Source organism: Phyllostomus discolor, chromosome 2 (assembly GCF_004126475.2).
Source record: "Phyllostomus discolor isolate MPI-MPIP mPhyDis1 chromosome 2, mPhyDis1.pri.v3, whole genome shotgun sequence".
NCBI lineage: Eukaryota > Metazoa > Chordata > Mammalia > Chiroptera > Phyllostomidae > Phyllostomus > Phyllostomus discolor.
This window is the reverse complement of record NC_040904.2, coordinates 124,104,962-124,120,969: the sequence shown is the minus strand read 5'-3', so window position 1 is coordinate 124,120,969 and position 16,008 is coordinate 124,104,962. Positions and strand designations below refer to the sequence as shown.

At 34.7% G+C, this 16,008-nt stretch overlaps 1 protein-coding gene and 1 pseudogene across 18 annotated transcripts in view; one reads left to right on the top strand and one right to left on the bottom strand.

Annotated features, from left to right (window-relative positions):
- Positions 1 to 16,008, top strand: part of WNK1 (WNK lysine deficient protein kinase 1) — a 147,110-nt gene that overhangs the window by 4,042 nt on the left and 127,060 nt on the right. The gene's annotated exons all lie outside the window — the stretch shown is intronic.
- On the bottom strand, positions 13,668 to 15,089 carry LOC114512609 (annotated as a pseudogene).

Sequence of the window (16,008 nt, the reverse complement as noted above, 5' to 3'; positions counted from 1 at the left end):
ATGATTTGCTTAGATTGGTAAAGAACACAAATTAAACTGGTTAGGACCTAATAATTTGGGAAATGGTAGAGCATTTTGTAGTTTAGTAGATGGCTAATTAGTAAATCTCAAACAAAGCAATTCTGTTTTGGTGTGGAAGATGTCCGATTTGTGACTTCTGATGTTATTGATTTTATCACTTCCAATGGAGAAATAGGCATTTTGGGATGGAGAATGGGTAAGTATGGAATGTATAAATCAAACTTGTTTCCATCAAGCTTATTTTAGAGTCACAGTTTGCATAGCTGTCTATTAAAACAAGTATCAATTCTTTAAACAATACATGGGTAATGCTTTGATACCACAGGATCATAAGTGATAACTGGATCTTTTAATATACAAATTTCTTTACCTGGTTTTATTAGGCAAATGATGTGCCTTTGGTAAGAAAATGTTAGACTGGACTTTGCAGAGTTTACGTCGCTATTCTAGGAAGGATCTTATTTTTAAGAAACAGCATGATTGGCTTTAAGAAAATTTATTGATAGATTTAAGATTGATTTTCTTTTGCACTTGTCTCCCCAAGTTGCTTCTAAATACAGAGTACACTTGATATATTCACTTTCTGTGTCAATGAGATTGTTTCCATACTCAACTGAAAGGAAAGGTCATATCATAAATTTTGTTGAAACTCCAATATATTTAGTGCTTGCTTTTCTCTGGCTTTTATTAAGTCAAGGCTCATGTCTCAGTGTAGGCATATGATACTAATGTTTTATAAAAACTTTAACTGTGCTTCAGAAATGGGATGTGATTCTATGATTAAGTCACCATAACTTATTTCTTTGCTATAGCTCTTAAAATAACTAGAACTGAATCTTTCCCTTGGCAACTGAGGATTGTTTTTACCTTTACTTTTTACACTTCTGCCATGTTTCTTTTTTTTTAGGAGAAAATTTGCAGTCCCAGGAACTAGATCAGGGAATAGTCTTTGGAGTTTTTGTTCGTTTGTTTGTTTGTTTGTTTTTAATTCTGAGTCCCTTGTAGAGTATGGACAAATTGAGATAATTCAAGGGTAGCTGCTATGTATATCAAAGAATGTTTGGTGACTTGTTTGAAGAAAATCTTTTATCATGTCTAAACAGGGCACAATAGAATTAAGGACAGGATAATTTTGGTTAGGTAAGATTTGATTTAAAACATGTAGATTTATTGCTACAGGAAGTAACCTCTGTGGTACAGGAACTGAGAATTACATTTTAGATTTTTAGTGATGTAGTTAGTTCTTACTTAGTTTTAGGGGTTTATATATATGTTTTCCTTTTGTTTACCTTTTTTCGTTTGTTTTACTTTTAGTATCCCAGTTCCTAATGTAAAAACTTGGAAAGTATTTTTTTTGTAAATCAAATTAGAAATCTTTTGTTGCCTGGTGACTAAGTTTGTTTCTTGACATTTAGAATTTAGTGCAAGACTGTGATGATTTGAGAAATCATCCTAGTTAAACCCTAGGGAAACAATCAACAGAAACCAGATCCTCATTTTCAGAAATCATCTTAAACCTGTTAGTTGGGTTTTCTGGTAGCTTTTAACTTTTTTAGATAAAGCCGAAAAAGCAACTGGAGAAGTTATGCTGAAGTAACAATTTTTGAGAATATTAATGATGATTATAGTTAAGTTTTAGTGTACTCGTTCTTCATATTAGTGTCTTGCATTTTATTTGCATTCTTTTTTTTTTTTTTTTTTTTTAAGTATAGGACCAATCTAGACTGCGGGAATGGGTAAGACTTAGTAGCATGACCTAAATTTAGATTTGAAGAGGGCACTATTTTTCTGCAGTAAAACATAGTACTTAAGAACTAAACTGTCTGGTTTAGCTAATATGTGTGTCACCATGAGCAACTTCTGTGCTAGTTTTTTATCTCTTAATAGAATGTAATCACCTATTTTATAGAGTTGGGAAGGTTAAATGAATTTTTATATATATATATATGTGTGTGTGTATATACATGCACATCAATCATTTAGAACAGGGCCTGGGATATAAATATTAACTGATGATACACTATCTCTTTTAGGCTGTCTTTTTCAGGTATCTATGAAAATTTTGTTTGATTTGTTTACATTCATGCTTGAAAAATCATGTAGTGAAACTCGTACTGTTGCTTCCATTCTTGTAGGAGGAGATTTGGAATTGAACATGGAGTCATCAGTGCTTTCAAATTTCTTTACCAGTTTTCTGTCTAACTTTCTAATTTCACAAGCTGTTACTTTCTCATATGCCAGTCTTTCCGAATGATTAGTTTCCAGAATTTGCTAAAATCTTTTTCCTTTTGGGATCATTCTTATAATATTCCTTAAGTTGATTTTAAATAATTTACCTTGTTTGTCTATTCCACTAGTTTTTGAGCTCTCTGAAGATATATGTAGGTGCTCAATATACTTAATTTATTTTTTCAAATTTTATTGATATTTAGATAGAGATGGAGAGAGAGAGAAAGAGAAACATTGATTTTTTATTCCACTTATTTATGCATTTATTGGTTGCTTCTTGTGTGTGCACTGACTGGAGATCAAACCCACAACCTTGGCATATTAGGAACAATGCTCTAACCAACTGAGCTATCTGGCCAGGGCTCAATTTACTTTAATAAAAATTATTTTTTTTCTGTTATCAACTTAGAAATAGTTACTAGATCTCAGGGTTGTTTCATGTATATTCCTTGTCTTTCTTTGGTCCATAGCAGATTCTTTAATTTTGTATTGGGAGAGTTCAATATGGTATAATACAGTACTATATAATGGAAAAGACATCCAAGAAAGAACATGTGGATTCTGCGTCACCCAATTACCTAACTTTGAGTTAAGGAACTTAATTTGTCATGCTGACTTGTGAATAATATGTCTTACTGACTTCATGGGATTTTTGAGGATCAACTGAAATACTTATGAAGGTACTTTTGAAAATTGTAAAGTGTTATATACAATGTAAGAAAAGGATGATGGTGCTTTAAAAAACCCTTCAAAGGCCATAAGTTGTCACATGTTACAAATTGATTATTTAAAACATATTAATTAAAGTTGGGTTTTAGGAGCTTTTTGCTTTGTCAGCTTAGGAATTTTATGAAATCTTAAGACAAAAGGGAAATAGCTTTTCAGACTGAAGAGCAATTACCAGAAACTCTTAAGAGTGTTTTTATTTGTACAAAGATAGTGCCTTTGACAGGTGGCAAACTTCATTTTATATGTGGTTTTAAAAAACATTGGTTATTGATGCAACGTACATAAGAAAGCTCAATCATTCACTTAGTTTTGTGGTTTATTTAGTTGATCATATAATACCTCCACCTTAATTTAAACTTAGATTTTTCAGATGGGATTTCATATAGAATTTACTTTTTGATGTTATGACTTGAATCTTGGCATTGCAAGATTAACTTAGATGTACTGTGCTGAATGAATATGCATAATGATTTTTAGAAAAGGATCATCGCATGAGCTGTTTTCATCATGAACAAATAGTTTTCCCAGGAATTTAAGAATTTTTTTTTAAGTAGGCTTAATTCACTTTTTTTTTTTTTGTATAAAATTATGTGGTGGCTACAGCTAGAGCCTGAGTCCTCTGCACAGAAATTCTAGTGTGAGTCTTTACAAGATGGCCAGTGAATTCCTGATTGGGAGATTCAGTGAACATGGTCTCTTTCCAGAGGTCAGGGGTGAAATAGCTTTAGGTCTTAGCGAAGGCCATCAAAGCCAGTGCACCTGGAGGGTAGGGATGAGGCATACCAGCACAGAGTCACAAAGGTCTGTCTTCCTGCAGGGGATGGTGTGGGGCTTGCAGATCTTGTTTCCCCAGTAGCCTCACTCACAGGGACAATAGAGGGTTTGGCCAGGATGATGGTCCTTGTAATAGTAGTGGCTGTCTTTTTGGATCACTTAAAACCCAGACTAACAGTACATTGTAATCCCTGGTGGGACTACATAAATGCCTTGAACTGGCTCTTCTGGCCAGGGCAGGTCTGCTTTTGCATGGCAGTCTTTAAAACATTCTCCTTAAGGGATACCTCCAGAAAAAGTCATTTATCTCAGATTCCTTGGTGAGTGGGGAGAAGAGATACATCTCTACCAGGGACATGATCTTCATGTCCTTGACCAAGTGGCCCATCTTGGTGAAGGGGATTCACTCCTTGTCCTCTTTCTTGCTTCCATGAGCTCTGTCCCCCAGGCCCCACCAAGACCTCAGCTCAGATGCTGCTGCCAAATTCCCCCTGGAAGCAGCCGTGACCTCCCATTCCAGCGCCTCAGGGCTTCCGGGCCTTCGAGCTTCTTGCAGCACTGGTGTCATCCACCATTTGGTGTTTCCTCAGAGAAGAAGCTTAAGAATTCCTTTTTTAATTTATTTTTTATTTTTTAAATTTATTTACTTTAGAGAGAGGGGAAGGGAGGGAGGGAGAGAAACATCACTGTGAGAGAGATACATAGATCTGTTGCCTCTCACATGTCCCCAACTTGGGACCTGGCCCACAACCCAGGCATGTGCCCTGACTGGGAATCAAACTGATGACCTTTTGGTGTATAGGCCAGCAGTCAGTCCACTGTGCCACACCAGCTAGGGCAAGAATTCTTAAGAAATTTCAGAATAATTCAGGAACGAGTATCTGGAAATCTAATGGTATGTCATATATTCAGGTCAGTTAAGAAAAAACACACTAATTATTTCTGTAGATGCCTTTTCTGCAGCCAAAGTTCAGTTTCTCAGAGACCGATGATCTTTTTCTTTGTCAGTATGTACATGGTAGATGGTCTTGTGTTAATCAAACATACACACACACACCCCAAACAGTGAGAGATGAAACTCATTAGTGAATCAAATAATTACTAATGTGCACATTTTCTCTTATTAGTAGATTAGAGGTAAATAGATTGCTTAGGATAATGACAACATTATCTTCATGGATACTAATTTTTGAGGTTAATAACCTGATGCATTCATCTCTATGTAGATACTCATTATTTGGACGGGTGGTCATTGTGGATTAAGGTAAATTTGGGAAATGCAACAGATCATCTTTTTTAATGCCTCAGAGTTCTGAGGCATTATCATCATATTTATGTGCTCTTTGAACTCTCCACACAGCCCTCCCACACAAATACTCAGTTGTAGGTAGTGGAGAGTAGCTAAAGAATTGTAAGGAAAGAAGTAATTGGTTAGATTTGGGTAGTAATTGTGAAGAATGGATTTAAACAGTACAATGAATGCGTAGTTTAGTTAGTGTATAAGTATGAGATTTCTAGGCCTGAACAAGGGCATTAATACAGGAGTATCATCTTTCAATATTTAGGAGATACAATATGTAGGATTTAGTGATTAATTCAACTTGGAGGAAAAATGAAGTTTGGATAAGATGGTGGGGCTAGATGATGGTCAATTGAGGGAGGGGTACAAGAAAGAGTAGGAGTTTTGTTTTTTCAAGATACTGAGTTTGAGGTACTTGTGAAACCTCCAGGAAGTTCAAATGTCAGTTGGTTATATTACTGAACCTCAAAAGAATAGGTTTGAGGTAGAAACAGAGGCTGATGGTTCCCAAATGTCTATATTAGTCATAGCTGAAATAATGAAAGTATGAAATCATCTAAAAAGAGGATATATATGTATATATATCCTTTTCTTCTCTTGATATATATATGTATGTATATATCAAGAGAAAGAAATAGAAGAGACAGTGGGGGAATAATGGTCCTAGGTCAAAACAGGAATAATGAATGGATGGGCAAAGGATAAAAGGGCCCAGGGGTTAGATTCAGTAGAACACTAGAAGAATGGTATTATTCAGTGAATAAAATTTCAAGAAAAGAATATAGCAAAGAAGTCCAATTTGCATGGTAGTAATTGTTGAGAATGAATTTTTGAAGGAGTAGAAAAGAAGTGTAGGGATTTGGTTATTGAAATTGTATATTACATTTGGCTATTGAGTCATTATCAACAAAATTTAGGATTACCTAAGAGAGGGAATAGTGAGTAAAACAGAAACACCTAAGTAGATGTAAGTCACTGGTAATATGCTAGATTTCTGAAGTAGGATGAGTAAGGGAGAAGTACATAAATAGATGTAAGTGGTAATATCCTAAATTTGTGCATTGTTCACTAGCACTTGTGGCTTTTTAAATTTAAAATAAAATGGAATTTATTTTTTGAAACAATTTAAAAACTCAGCCCTTTAGTCGCACTAGCCACATTTCAAGTATTCAAAAGCCACATGTGGCTACCATATTAGATGGCACAGATATAGAATATTTCCATCATCGTAGAAGGTTCTATTAGAATCAGTATCTAGATCTTGACATGAGTTCTGTGTGTTTTTAAAATAGTTTTTTTGAGATATAATTCATACACCATAAAGAATATACAATGTGGTACTTTAGCCCTGGGTGGTGTGGCTCAGTGGATTGTGCGCGGGCCTATGAACCAAGGGGTTGCCAGTTTGATTCCCAGTCAGGGCACATGCCCAGGTTGTGGACCAGGTCCCCAGTGCGGGGTGTGCGAGAGGCAACCATACATTGATGTTTCTCTCCCTTTCTTCCTCCCTCCCCCCTCTCTAAAAATAAATAAATAAAATGTTTGGTTTTTTTTTTTAAAGAATATACAGTATTGGTACTTTTATAACTTAGGTTATACATTTAAAACATGTATCATGTATAGTAATAAAGAAAAAATAGCTTTTCATTTTTTGGAAAAGATATATAAAGGATGTTATCACAAACTCACATACACATGCAGAATTGACAAAGATTAACATGTCACATCTCCAAATATTTGGTGATCTTAATAGTTTCAAATGAATGAGAAATTTGCAGTGGATTTAAGGAATAGCTGAGGAATGTTAAGAAGTAAAGAGCAAGAGTAGGTAATTTCTTCAGATAAGTTTGAATGAACATAGAGCAAGAAAGATTGAGTAAGTGGGAGACGTGATCTAGGATAAGGTGGATATGTGATCAAGAAAAAGTCTTTAAAAGTTGAAGCGTTAAAATGCAGTGTTTGGTTATTCTTTGTGGGTAAATTCAATCCAAATAAGATTTCACACTTTATGCCATTTATCAGCTAGTTTATAGAATACTCACTTAAGCTTTGGGTGCAATGTGCTGATTTTTAAACAGTTTGTTGCTCTCCTATAATCTCTGGCATTTATGCTACATTTGCATGTCATGTTGATACATACTTTACAAGTGAAACATCTCTGAAATCATTATTATCTTTGTCATTTGAGGAAACAACCAGGTTTCTTGTAATTCCATTATAAAGAGGGTTCTGAATTACTATACTGTTCTAGATTATGGTCAAAATGGATTTTTCTACAACGGAAAGCCTAAGTACCGAATATATTTTCTTCAAGTCTTTTTGTAGTGTTCCTATTGCTAATTAATTTGGAAAGCTGTTAATGGTTGCTAATACTTACCTAGTAAGAGCCTCTTATTTGTGGTAGGCATAATTCTTTGCCCACAGAATATTATTTGTAATTCTCCTGACAGTGCAAGGCAGATATTTTCTCAATTTTATATTTGAGGAAACTAACTCAGGCTTAAAAACTTAAGATCACGTGGTATATCTGAGTCCTTGTTCTTTCCACTGCAGAAGACGATGAAACCAGGAAGAATTCTTGAATTTGAATTCTAATGGAATTCTAAGTCCTTTTGCTCTCTAGCAATTATAACTTGTTGAGCATTTTATACCTTTTATACTTGCAGTTCATGAAATGTGAGTGTGGATCTCCACTAAAATGGCATTTTAGCCAGTGTACACGTGTAGATTCTATAAGAAGGAAGATGGCAAGTTTGTTTTATTAACTTCTTGGTGTGTTCAGAGTTTTTTAGATGCTATTTGCATTGGTTACCATAGCGAATGTTCTGTTTAGGCATGAGTATTTGAGAAGAAGCAATAATGTTTCTAGTGGTCTATGTGTATCAAATTTCCATCTAATAGAGGCAGTTTGAATGTTTGTAGAGTTAGTAGAATTTTTGTCAGTGGACCTTAGATAACATCTAATGTATAACGATGGTCGCTCATTTTCAAGTTTTACAATTAATAATTAATTGGATTTCTAAATTACTAAAATTTTTAGGTACCAGTGCTACTTTTTTCCTCACCAGGAAAGCAGAGTTAAGGATATTGGAGTACCAATAAATAGGTTGATATGTTATTTGTTACTGTATAATTTCTACAGGATTTAGTTTTAATTACTTTGGAAATTGAGGTTATAGTTTGTTAAGCTTAGTTTTTAAAAAAAAATATGTTCATTGATTTTAGAGAGAGAGCAAGGGAGAGAGAGTGAGAGAGAGAAGCATCCATGTGAGAGAGCAACATTGATTGGTTACCTCTCATAGGCGTCCTGACCAGGGATAGATCCTGCAACCTAGGAATGTTCCCCGATGGGGAATTGAATCCTTAACCTTTTGGTGTACTGGATGACAGTCCAGCCAACTGAGCCACACCGGCCAGGGCTGTTAGTTTAGTTCTTGATACTGACAGTATAAACTGAATTTTTCCCTTGATTTTTAATAATTTCATTACCTCTTTTTTCCTTCTCTTTCCTGTTTATTTTGACATATTATATATACTATTGAGAAGGATTTGATTCTCTTGGTTGACAGAGATCCAATTAGAAATCTCACTTAAGTTTCATAATTATGTCTTGAAATCCTCTGGAATGTTAAGTTTAATTCAGCATTGTTAAGGGAATAAGATATTACCTCACCTCCAGTAAGATTTCCAGATAAATGAAGTTTTCTTCTAGAAGTAGCAAAACTTTGTATTAACAATTTTGTAAAACTCTTAAAAGTGTGTCTGTTGATATTATACCTCTGTACCCAACAGCAGAGACTAATAATAAGCATATCATCTCATAGGCCTGGATTCCTGGATGTTCCTTAGACTAAAATGGTTCTTTGAAGTCAGACAATCCTATACCCTATTATACAAGGGGTAATCCATATTTGGGCACACCAAGAGCTCACCTCAAAATAAGGGAAGTTTTTTAAAATATTCCTGTTGTGGTTAGATAGCTTCAATATAGGGACTGGTCACCAGAGTTGGAACTTCATATCCCCATCCCTGCCTCCAGAGAGGGGAAGAGGAGCTAGAGATTGAGTCAGTCACTAACGTCTAATGATTTGATCAGCCATGCCAATGTAATGAAACCTCCATAAAAAAACCCTAAACAAAGGAACTCAGAGAGCTTCCAGGTTGATGAATATGTCACATTGCTGAGAGGGTGATATAGTTGAGAGGTCATGGCAAATCTGTGATATTCTTCCCAAACTTTGCCCTGTGCATCTCTTCATTTTCCTGTTCCTGAGTTCTGTGAGCCATTCTACAAATAATCAAACCTGAGGTGGGGGAGGGTCATGGGAACCCTTGTTTTATAGCTTGTCAGTCAGAAGTATAGGTGGCATCTCCACTGTTATATATGAAATCAGGGCAGTCTTGTGAGATTGAGCCCTTAAGCTGTGGGTTTTGTGCTTACTCTAGGTAGTTAGAGTCAGGAATGAATTGAATTATAGGACACCCAGTTGGTGTCCAGAGAATTGAAAACTGGACATGCATTTGTTGTCAGAAGTATTGAGAGTAAAGTCAGTTCAGAGTAACCAGTGTCTTAGTTCCTCTTAATTTACTGTATGTTCTTTTAAGTTCTTTCTGCTGCTGCTTGGGGAATAAGGCTTTTTAGCCTTAGGGGAAAACAGGTGGTATAAACTGCCCTGACTTTGTCACTGTAGGAAAAGATTGCAGTAATACAGATGTTTTTTCCTTTCACCCACACTTGAAATAATTTCTAGTAAGTGCAGATAACTACTGTTAGCCATAGTATCAAATGCAGTATTTGTTTTCTAAAGTTTTTCTGATAAAAATTTAACATTCAAGTTGAGATATGCTATGTGTAAAATATGTACTGGATTTTGAAGATTTAGTGTGAAAGCTGTTAAAATATTCCAATTAAAAAATTAGTTACATGTTGAAGAGACAGTGGATAGATATATTGAGTAAATAAGTATATTATTAATTTCATCTGTTTCTTTTTACTTTTAAAAATGTGCTACTTGAAAATTTAAAACTCCATGTATACCTCACATTATATTTCTCTTGACCGCCTCTGACCTAGACTATTTTGTTAAGATAATGTGGTAAAAGAACTGATGCTGCAAGAAGTTAAATTTACTACTTTAAAAAATATTTTAGCAACTTTCTTTTTTGTCATTTCTTTCATTGGTATTCTTTACAAACTGTAATTGTTTTGCTATTGTTGAACACAGAAATTTGTGGGGCTTTTTTTTTGTTTTGTTTTGTTTTTTAGCTTTTCCTTAATTGGTTTTTGGTGCTTTTAACAGCTGATTATTATGGAAATTGGCATTTAGTCCTTTAAAATTTTATCTTGTCTTTTGTTATTTACTAGCATGTCTGTATCAGGAATAATATTTCTTATGCTCCTTTCCTTTCAGTGCTTTAGTTGTTGCCTAAAGAGTATCTTGAGGTATTTTGTAGATATTTTTGGCTATTTTATATTTCAGATAAATTGCTAATGCATGTTTGGGTGTATATTGAATATGTCAACATGCTGCTTTATTTATTTATTTTTTCCAGTGCAATTTTTACTCTTAAGCTTAGATTTTGCTGGACATGAATAGGAGAAAAACATAACTAAATCTCAAAGCTGCCGATATGAAGAGAACAGTTCCTGTTTTACTTACATTAGGATTTTAAGGAAAGCAAAAAGAATAATGGTTTAAATTGATATGGTCTGCATTGTATACTGTTACATGTACACTTGAGAAGAATGTGTATTCTGTTCTTTTTGTATTTTATTGTTTTTTTTTCTCTTTCTCTCTTTTTTTATTGTTGTTCAAATATAGTTGTCTCCATTTTCCCCCTACCACTTTCACCTACTTATTTATTTCTTTAAAAATTTCTGGCCATTGTGGTTTCTTAACTTTGTTAACCAATTTAGGGCCCATATTTATCTTTTAATGATATTGAGAAATACTGTTTTTCTACCATGTATAACATACTCCTGTGTATAGTGCACACCCACATTTCTGTGTGCATTATATATGGGATTATTATGCCCAGTATCATATCCATGGTATGTAATTGTTATACCCATGTATAATGCACATCCAGCCAAATGCAGGAAGTCAAATTGATTTTTTTCTATCTTTTGCTTAGGAAAAGACACTATTTTTAGTTCAACTGTTGATTTTCATTAAGTTTTTTCAAAACAATAATTTTTGGACTCATTGTTTCTGTACAGTAAATAAGGATGAAAGGAGTGAGAATATGGCTAAAGGAGTGAGAATAACAGCTTTAATAAGTTGTAAAATATTTGAGATGCCAAGACAGCGCTTTTCAAATTCTAAATGATGATGTAATATCCACAGAAGCCTACTTTCCTTTTGTAGAGTGGACTTTTGATAGTCATTGTTTAGAGCTATAGGCTAATTTGATTTTGACTCAGTTTCCTGATTTATAAACTTCATGTATTTCTACCTTAGTGGAAACATTTTTAAGAAAAAATTTTTATAAAGATTAGGAAATTAGAGGGAAAGAGGAAATAAAAATAACTTACAGTCAATCCCTTCATCCAGAGGTAAGAGCATTGGTACCATTTGTAATAGTCTAAGTTCTGTACATTTGATTTTTGTTTTATAGTTATGATCATATTGTGTGGTGGTACAGTTTACCTGTTTTACTGCATAGAAAAGCACTTCCCATTTGAAAATCTGAGGTTTTAAAATTTAAAAAAAAGCAACAAATACTATTTGTATATTGTAATCATAATTGGTATATTTTTTAAAATACTGAAATTTTAGTTATAATACTTATATGTTTGTATATATATATATAACAAATTGTTTTTGATACTTTGTATTACCGCACATGTAGTGTGACATCATCAGTTTGTGAACTAACATTTTCATCTTAAGTTAGTATGTACGACACTTGAATTCCTACTTGAGCATGTACTGTTTCTTTTTCATTCTCAGTAAGAGAAAATTAATTAGATTGGCCCACAAATGCCTATATTAGTTACAACTAAATCCTGGAAATTGATTACTGATGCACTGGATCACTCTGAACAGAATCTTAAGTCATGGGTGATACATTGCAAAACTTACTGTTTCCTTCATTTTTTGTCTTATATGGAAAGTTCATTCACTGCCTCATGCATAGTCAGAATACTTTAGATCAGTAATTTGCTTTTAGAATATGTTACTGTGATTGAAAACTTTGTAAAAACCAAGTTCTAGGAGTTTTAATATCAGTACATTGAAAGTTCTTTGAGGAAGTTTAGTTTTGCATTTTGAATAAACTGCAGGGCGAAAAAGCCTTAGTGTGTTTTTTCTACTTCCTATCCACGCAAGATAACTTAAGCCTGCTTCCTTTATTTAAATGTTCAGTTCACTGTACTGTAGGGGTATACTAAAGATGTTTTGAAAATATAGGAAATTCTTAATGCACTTAAAGGGAAGTACTTCCTAATTGTTTTTTTTTTTCCTTTATAGAGGTAATATATACTCAAGTGACAGAACACAGGAGAAAAATAGAAACTAAAATAACTCCACTAAAGATCCATCACTAAAAGACAGTGCTGATGTATCATTTTTGAATAGTTTTCTTTTGTTTCTCTTCTCCCTAGGAATTGGTTTTATATTTATTCCACAGATGTTTATTAAACTCCTATTTATCAGGTACTGTCTTAGTTGGAAAATAGAAGAAAAAGCCCTACCTTCACGGAACTTAGGTTCTGCTGGGATCATAGGTTTATGTATAATCTTATATGATGATAATTTTATAATTTATTGTAACATAAGAATTAATATACTTTTAATAGTTGTATATTAGTTCCTTATGCAGAAATACCATAATTTATCTCCAATGTTGTCAAGCATTATTTTTTCTATTATTATACAGTAGACATGAGTCTTATCTGTATGGTTGTAACTATGAAATATTATATTCCTGTTTCACTAAAATTTAATCTGTGTCATGCTGTCCCCTAATTTAGGTGGTCATTAATCTCCTGCATAAATCCTTGGATAGCTTCATATAGTCCAGAATGTTACCAGGAAGGGGCTTTCCATTCTTCTACCTCTACTGCTTGTCATCAACATGCTCATTTATGAAAGCCTGGAAAGTTCTCTAGAAGGCCAAGTTACAGACTACCTTTTGCAGAATTTGCTTAAAACAAAATTCTCACCATCATTGTCTTCATCACACCACACTGCCTCGTTACTCCCAGTGGGGGTAAGGGTATTGATTCATCCCTTTCTTCTTTTCCCCCAGTTTCTCTCAAAAGTTACTTCATTCCTTCTATCCCTTGCCTCTGGATACAGTCCTGCTGAACTCTTCTCTTTGGACCTGAAGTTTCTTTAACAGAAGTTAGTTGAAGGAATTGTCTTCTAATTGCTGGTTCTAAAATAACCCAAAAGACCCCAAGATTAGGGACTACAAAGGCTTGGAAAAGGGGAAAGCAATTTATCAACTGCCTTAAGAACAACACACAGTTACTACCCCAGATTTCACTGTTTCAAACAGTGTCTAGCTCACAGCCTGTGGGCTGCATGCAGCCCAGGATATCTATGAATGCGGCCCAACACAAAATCATAAACTTACTTAAAACCTTTTTTTTGTTCATCAGTTTTCATTAATGTTTGTGTATTTAATATGTGGCCTACGACAACTCTTCTTCTTCCAGTGTGGCCCAGAGACGCCAAAAGGTTGGACACCCCTGATTTAGAACTATTTTCTTAGGATTAAATTTCAGAAATGGATTTATTGATTCTAAGAGTGTGAACATTTAAATACTTTCTACATATTGTCACAGTGTTTTCCAAAAGAAATATGCTGATGTGTATTTTCAGTGACCCAATAGAGAGTTCTTATTTCAGTGCCCCATTTATCAATATTATCTTTAAAAATTTCTCATTGGTTTATATTTTATTTCTTTAGAACTTTCTTCCATATGCTTGATAACAAATTGTATATCCTCTTTTGTTTTTTGATACAATTTGTCTAATCTCAGGTGCTTTTCTGTCCTAATCAGTTTTCATAAATTCATTTTTTTAAACATTTTATTTATTTTTAGAGGAGGGAAGGGAAAGAGAAAGGGAGAGAAATATCATTGTGAGAAACATTGATCAGGTGCCTCTCTAATATGTGCCTACTGGGGACTGAACACACAACGCAGGCATGTACCTGACTTGAAATCCAACCAGCAACCTTTCATTTTGCAGGACAATGCCCAACCAACTGAGCCACCACAGGTCAGGGCTTTCATAAATTCTTCACATCAAAATTAATGTTCCTTTGTTACATTTTTGGCAAATCATTTTCAGTGATTGGAATTGACTGTTAATGCAATATTCTTTTCTTCATACTACTTAATTTTCTTTTAAAATTATAGTAGTGTGGTTTATTAAGCTGTGTTTTAGTACAGACTCTGAGGCTTGCCCATGGTGCTTTTCATGTGTAAAGTCCAGATGTTCTGCCCATTCTTTCTAGCAATGGCACCAGGAAATTGACAGCTTAAGTGGATGTTGTACACAGTCTCATCATCTGTCATCCTCACATGGCCAACAGCCAGAGCCAGACACAGCACCTTCTTCATCTGGAACTTGCTGGTGGATTTCACTTGATTGACTTTGGCCACAATTTCTTCAGGCCTGGGCCCAGAATTGGTGGGATCTGCTTCATCAGAGACTCTGAAGCCAAAATGGTATCATACTTGGCCAGACTCTTGACCAGTTTCTTATTCTTGCTGAGTTTCTTCAGTGCCTCAGTTACTGAGGCATGGGGGCATACATGGGGGATATCCACAGCCTTGGTCTCTTCACAGTGCTGCTGGTCTCCCAGAACACATACGGAGAACTTGGGGCTGGGAGTGGATTTAAGTCTGGTGGTGACCAGGAAGTGTTTGTCCTTCTAGGATCACCATTCTTCAAGCTGATCTATGGATCCACCCTCTCCAAAAACTTTCTGGCACTTATGCTGGTTCGCGTGCAGGATCCCCTCACCACCTTATATAGGGCGTCCTGGCAGACTTTGCTGCTCATGGTTCCTTGTGTCGAAAAAAAAAAAAAAAAAAAAAAAAGATAAAACAGGAAAAGAGCAAGATAGATTTTTTAGAGCAGTTTTAGTTTACAACAAAGTTGAGAGGAAGGTACAGAGATTTCCCACATACCCCCTGTTCTCTCCCACTTGCTGGCCTCAGCCTCCCCCATTATCAACATCATTCACTAAAACAGTAATTTTTTTTAAACCAAGGGCGCGAGCCTACATTGATATGTCATATTCATCCTTCTCTCTCCCTTACCCTTGGCAGCCACTAAGCTTTGTTACTGTTTCCATTGCCTTGCCTTTTCCAGAATGTCATGTACTTGGGATCATGCAGTACATAAAGCTGTTTCAGATTGTCTTCCTTCGCTTAGTAAATGCAGAAAAATTAACCAGTAGTCCTGTGTTTGAGTCATAATTGTTGACTAAATGTTTACAAAGACCTAGGCACACAGAGTAGATGCTCATTCGGAAGTGTTGAAGATAAAAAATTGGACTAAATAAATGACCCTTTTACTACTACTGTTTTGTGATTTCTTGAGAATTATGTGCATATAGTTACACTCATTCCATTCTAAATATTGTTACATTTAGTTACTACTCTCATTTGATAAAACCAGTCATCATCTGTGCCTTTCATTTGCAGTTTTTATATAGCTGAGGAGTTAGATTTATTTCTGTATGAAACACAAGGTTTTGTTTTGGAATTAGATACTTGTGTTACTTTGGGCCAAAGACAGTCTACTGGGATTTTGAGATAGCGCTAGGTATGGTCTACCATGGGATTATTACCCAACTGTGTAATTTTTTAAGTATTATGATAGTAATACTTGATTTGAAGAGAAGTAGTGGAATCTAAGCTTGCTGTAAAGTATGGTATTTCTTTTGAAATGACAAGTGGTAAATATTTAGTATTAAAGTTAACTGTAGTT